Here is a 7,132-nt window from a genome sequence, read left to right as displayed (position 1 = left end):
GTCATCATGCTGCACATTGGATCCCCAAAGCTTCTGGATCTTTAAACTGAAAATCTGTACTCTTAGACCAAAGTCTTCCCTTTTGCAACACTCCACAGGCCCAAGCAACCACCATTTGAGTTCTACTGTCTGGATTTAACATATAAGTGAGATTCTGCAGTATTTTATTTTTTTTCTGTGACTGGATCTTTCACTTGGCAATATGCCCTCCAGGTTTATCCAGATAGCAAGCTTTCCCTCTCACTATGGCTGAAGAATAATAAACTTGATCCACAATATTCTACAAATCACCTCTGCTCCCACACTCTTGGATCAGATTTGCACAAATAATCTATTTTTCCCTCCAAAGTTGAGTGTTGTCCAAGGAAGCTCTCTGGTTCTTTGCGTAAATTCACATTTATGTGCCCACATTTTTGTTTATCCTTGTGCTTCCTGAAATAGCTAGAATTAAAATAAGCACACAGCCTAAGCTTACCCATAGTGATACACGTTCCAATTCTGGAGGAAATGAGGAAACAATGTGATATGTTTTAAAACACTGGAGTAAAAATATGACACAAGATTCTAGATAATTATTAGAGTAGCCGTGAAGAGGAAGGATTCAAAACAGAAAGAATCATGAACCAGAAGTTTAGTGCCAGCACAGTAGTCTAAGCATGAAGCAGGTGGCAGCCAGATGGTAAGGGTGTTTTTGAGATAATGCGTTGCAGTAGGTTTAACAAGAGATGTAGAAACTGAAAACTGAAAGAAAAAAATAAATATAAGATAAAATTCTGAGGAGAAATCAGACAGATCCTGCTGTTTTTGTGTAAATAGTCTGCTTAGATTTCGATATAGGATATTGTAAAAACCGGTAAACAACAGCCCCTCCCCTCCAGTTGGGGAAGTAGAAGTAAAAGCAGTTCCATTTATAAAGTTTTAATATATTATTATAAGCTGTTATGAAATTATGAAAGCAATCTCCAGCAAGATTTTGCTTTTGTTTTTCTTTTAATTTGGAATGTCTACAGACACTATGCATGTGTGTGCCCAGTCATGTCTAACTCTTTGTTAGACAAAGACAAACAAAGAGTCCCCATGAACTGTAGCCTGCCAGGCTCGCCTGTCTATGGGATTCTCCATGCAAGAATACTGGAGAGGGTTTCCATACCCTCCTCCAGGGGATCTTCCCAACTCAGGGATCAAATATGTCTCTCTTACATTGGCATGCAGCCCTTGAGACTCATGTAGTATTTTGTTTTTAAAATTAATTAATTTATTTAATATATTTAGTTAAATAATGAATTAATAAATTTAATTTATTATCATTTTTAAATATAAGTTTATTTATTTTAATTGGAGGTTAATTACTTTACAATATTGTATTGGTTTTCTCATACATCAACAAGAATCTGCCACAGGTATACACGTGTTCCCCATCCTGAACCCCTTCCTTCCTCCCTCCCTGTACCACCCCTCTGGGTCATCCCAGTGCACCAGCCCCAAGCATCCAGTATCATTCATTGACCCTGGACTGGCGATTCATTTCATATATAATATTATACATGTTTCTCACTCTGTATAATAGGCTCCAGCTTCATCCACCTCATTAAAACTGATTCAAATGTATTCTTTTTAATGGCTGAGTAATACTCCATTGTGTATATGTACCACAGCTTTCTTATCCATTCATCTGCTGATGGATATGTAACCTGCTTCCATGTCCTGGCTATTATAAACAGTGCTGAGATGAACATTGGGGTACACGTGTCTCTTTCAATTCTGGTTTCCTCGGTGTGTATGCCCAACAGTGGGATTGCTGGGTCATAAGGCAGTTCTATTTCCAGTTTTATAAGGAATCTTCACACTGTTCTCCATAGTGGCTGAATATAGTAAAGTTTCAGGATATAAGATCAACAAAAAGAAATCCCTTGCATTCCTATACACTAATTTATTTATTTATTCTAATTTCTTTACAATATTGTAGTGGCTTTTTCCCATACATTGACATGAATCTACATATTTGAGGCTTTGGGTCTCTGACTTGCTGAATTACGGCTGTTTCAACCAAGGTAGGAAAAGCTGCAAGCTGTAACCGAAAGCAAAACTGCTGCTGCTGCTAAGTCACTTCAGCCATGCCCGACTCTTCGTGACCCCATGGACTGCAGACTACCAGGCTCCTCCACGCATGAGATTTTCCAGGTAAGAGTACTGGAGTGGGGTTCCATTGCCTTCTCTCAAATGCAAAACTACTGGAATACAATTGCTAATTAAATGAAGAAGCATTTCTAAGGTGACACTGACAGGGACAGGGAGTGGAAACAGAAAAGAACAAGCCTTTTACCCTCTTCTAGCTAGCTAACCTCCTTCACCCTGTGTTCAACTCCCTTAGTATAACTTTCAGGGAAACTTCCCAGATATTGTTATGAAAATCTGCATAATCCCACCACTCCTCAGGTGTATCCCAGATTATTCCTTGTACTCTTCTTCTAAGTTCTGCTTGTATATTATCTCTTGTACTTGGAAGCAAAGAAAGATGTTGTATAGTTTCTATTATATTATTGTTATTGTTGTTCAGTAGCTAATTTATGTGCAGCTCTTTGCTACCCCATGGACTGCAGCAGCCAGGCTCCCCTTTCCTTCACTAACTCCTAGAGTTGGCCCACACGCATGTCCATTGAGTGGGTGATGCCATCCAACCGTCACATCCTCCATTATTATGGACTCCAAATAATTATTGAGTAATTGTTGTGTGCTAACTATTCTTTTACCTATTCCTTTCTGCCAAATTCTTTTTTATCACAAATGCATGAATGAAAGCCACAAAGCTAAAGGGTTTTACAGATTAACTGAACCAATTATATTAATGATGAGAGATATCTTGCTATTTATCCCAGAAAGATAACTGGCACTTTAATTGGTCTCTTGGTACCAGGACAGCACATGACATGTTTTTGCTTTTAGCAGCAAATCTCAAAGGGATTCTCAGGCTTATATTTTCACCCTGTATTGTTACCTTTGGAAACAGGATTCCCGTGGAGTGAATAGAAGGCATTTTTTATTCTAAGGTAATCTGAAAAAATTGGGGTTTTAGTTGAAATTCAAATGAGGAAACTATTTATAATTCACAAAGCAAGTACTTTGTTGAGTTGAACAGACAAATAAGGTCAGTAAATCACCATATGGGCAAAAACAGAACACTTTTCAATATAATCAAATCATAATATAATTCCATTTCATGAAAGGTTTTCCTTCCTATAGTTATATTTAATGAAGAAAGCTGAAAGAAAGAAGTGAATTCACTCAGTTGTGTTCAACTCTTTGCAAACCCATGGACTCTACTCTTCCAGGCTCCTTCATCCATGGGATTTTCCAGGCAAGAATATGGAGTGGGTTGTCATTTCCTTCTCCAGGGAATCTTCCCAACCCAGGGATCAAACCCGGGTCTCCCGCACTCCAGGCAGACTGAAATGCCTTCAAATGACTTCTTTCATTCTTGTTCTCCTTTTCAGTGAAATAGATAATTAGATGTGTACCTGATGGATGTTTTCATTCTCATAAATCCTGAGTAGTTGCATGTAGCTCTGTGTGGCCCAATGTCTCCTTTTATCTTGTAGTAAGCTGATCCATCCTTAATGTCGGTTCACTTCAGTTCAGTCGCTCAGTCGTGTCTGACTCTGCAACCCCATGAACTACAGCATGCCAGGCCTCCCTGTCCATCACCAATTCCCATACACATATCCATTGAGCCTACCCATACCCATATCCATTGAGTCAATGATGCCATCCAACCATCCCATCCTCTGTCATCCCCTTTTCCTCCTGCCCTCAATCTTTCCCAGCATCAGGGTCTTTTCAAGTGAGTCAGCTCTTTGCATCAGGTGGCCAAAGTATTGGAGTTTCAAGTTCAAAATCAGTCTTTCCAATGAACACCCAGGCCTGATCCGCTTTAAGGTGGACTGGTTGGATCTCCTTTCAGTCCAAGGGACTCTCAAGAGTCTTCTCCAGCACTACAGTTAAAAAGCATCTATTCTTAGGTGCTCAACTTTCTTTATAATTCGCATCTGACATCCATACATAACTACTGGAAAAACAATAGCCTTGACTAGACAGACCTTTATTGACAAGTAATGTCTCTCCTTTTAATATGCTGGCTAGGTTGATCATAACTTTCCTTCCAAGGAGTAACTGTATTTTAATTTCATGGCTGCAATCACCATCTGCAGTGATTTTGGGTTAATGTTGGTAAGAGTGTAGAAATACTAATATTGGTCAATATTTTCATGACTTTGAAATGTTTCTTTTTCCATGTTGTGAAGTTCATGGGATAGAAGCTGTTTAAGAGAAAGAGCAAAATTTCATGTCTATCAATCTAGCTCTTTGTATATCTATATCTTTGTCTATATTTATATCTATTTCCATATATAATATATCATCTATACTTATAGTTCTATATATATTTCACTTTTCTTTTTAACATCTAATGTTTATATATAAAATATAGATATAGATGAATATATTTAGACATTTCTTTGATATCATATTGTACTATTATAATTATAACTCAAGAAATACCTGATATAGCATCAAACTGAATGACACAGATGGCAAACACATTAACCCTGGAGAGGACTTGGAGATCACAAAGACTTCAGCTTCTTTTGGATAACCACCCCAGAACTATCTACCTCTTAAATGGATCTCCTGATAATGATAGATGTGTGAGAGATGAGGAGAGAGATTCTGTGGGAAGAAAGTTTCTGAGTGTCCCTTCTAACAAGGCATGCAGCCAGTTTTAAGTCTAAGAATGAATGTCAAGTAAGGGTATCTCAAAAAATCTATCTTTTGTGTGTCTTTGTATATAAGACTACTATGTAATATATTGGAGAAGGCAACGGCACCCCACTCCAGGACTCTTGCCTGGAAAATCCCATGGACGGAGGAGCCTGGTAGGCTGCAGTCCATGGAGTTGCTGAGGGTCAGACACGACTGAGCGACTTCACTTTCACTTTTCACTTTCATGCATTGGAGAAGGAAATGGCAAACCACTCCAGTGTTGTTGTCTGGAGAATCCCAGGGATGGGGGAGCCTGGTGGGCTGCCTTCTATGGGTTTGCACAGAGTCGGACACAACTGATGCGACGCAGCAGCAGCAGCAGCAGCAGCAGCAGCATGTAATGTATTATGAGAACTTCCCTGGTAGGTCAGTGGTAAAAAATCTACTTGCAATGCAGTAGATAAAGGTTTGATTCCTGGATTGAGAAGATCCCCTGGAGGGGGGCATGGCAACCCGCACTAGTATTCTTGCCTGGAGAATTCCATGGACAGAGGAGCCTGGCAGGCTATAGTCCTTGGGGTCACAAAGAGTTGGACATGACTGAGTGACTAACACTTTCACTAAAGTCTCACTGAATTGAGGAAGGTAGAAAATAAAGAGAAAATAAAGTTTTAGAGGTTATTGTTTTATTTAAAATGGCAGTAACCAACTCAGATCAGAATCTAGATTTCTTGATTCTTGATCTTAAGCAGCTTCCAGGAATATGCTTTGTTAAAAAGGGTCATAGCTCCCGACACTCATGAAATTCTAAGAGAATCTTCATTTGATTATTCTGAATAAATTCTACTTTGATAATAAATGCAGCATTAACTTTTCTTAAATTAAAAGTGATTGATTCCATTTATTAAAAAGATACAGTTCCAAGAGAGCAATTTTTTATACTTTTTTTAGCTTAAGTCCATCACAAAAAGCTTCCCAGGTGGTACAGTGGTAAAGAATCTGCCTGCCAATGCAGGAGATGTAAGAGATGCAGGTTCCATCCCTGGGTCAGGACGATCCCCTGGAGAAGGAGATGGCAACCCATTCCAGTATTCTTGCCTGGGGAATTCCATGGATAGAGAAGCCTGGCAGACTACAATACATGGGGTCACAAACAGTCAAATGCAACTGAGTACACACAGGCCTGCACACACACACACGCACTTATTACCTAAAAATATATATTTTATTTTTTCTCAGGGCATAAGAGGTTTTGAAAGCCTTGGATCTAATAGCAGAAATATATCCATGCCTGTTCAGATCCCTGAAAATCCTAATTTAGCCCTTTTTTGATAGTGCTATGTGGTGTTATTGTTCTTGTGAGTTGTACCATAGACAAGCTGGGATGGTTCTTCTCTCATTGCTGGTGACAGAAATGCTTCTACTTTTGAAGGAAAGAAGACTATTAGAGGTTGATTTTCATAGCTTCATGTATTAAATTATCATAAACTTGATGGCATAAAGCAGAAATAATTTATTCTCTCATAGCTCTGGAGCTCAGAACTCAATGGCAATGGGTTAAAGTCAGGGTCACGATGAAACAAGCTCTAGTGGAACATCTCTGTCTTGTCTCTTAGGCTTTCTGATGTTGCTGGCATTCCCTGTAGTCATATCACTCTGAACTCTGCTTCTTTGGTCACACTCTTCCTTCTCTGGTGTCTGTAGTCAAAACTCTCCTTTCTATAAGGATATTTGTGGTTTGATTCAGGGCCCACCCTGATAACCTTCTTATTTCAAAATTCTTAATTTTTAACTTAATGATCCTTTCCCCGTAAAGTACATCCCCATGTGCCAGGAATTAGTAAAACACTAATTTGAAAAGATAGGTGCATCCCAATGTTCCCAGTAGCACTATTTAGAAAAGACAAGATATGGAAGCAATTCAAGTGCCCATCAACAGATGAGTGGGTAAAGATGCAATATATGTATGTACACAACAGAAAGTTGCGAGCTGCAAAAATTAATGAAATTCTCCTATTTACAAAGATGTATATTAATCTAGAAAATACTAAGTGAAGATAAAGACAAATGCTGTATGACATCACATATGTAGAATTTAAAAAGTAATACAAATGAATATATATGCAAAACAGAAATAGACTTAGAGCTACAAGAAACAAACTAGTGGTACCAATGGGAAACGAAGGTAAAGGGACAAATTAGGGATATGGGATTAAGAGATACAAATTACTATGTATAAAATAGATAAAGCAACAAAGATACAACCTATACCACAGAGAATCATAGCAAGTATCATGTAATAACTTTCAGTAGAGTATAACCTGTAAAAATGCTAAATCATTATGCTGTACACCTGAAATTAATATAATAGTGTAAA

The sequence above is a fragment of the Capricornis sumatraensis genome, chromosome 16 (genome assembly GCF_032405125.1).
Source record: "Capricornis sumatraensis isolate serow.1 chromosome 16, serow.2, whole genome shotgun sequence".
In the NCBI taxonomy this organism is placed as follows: domain Eukaryota; kingdom Metazoa; phylum Chordata; class Mammalia; order Artiodactyla; family Bovidae; genus Capricornis; species Capricornis sumatraensis.
Note: the sequence above shows the minus strand (reverse complement) of the source record.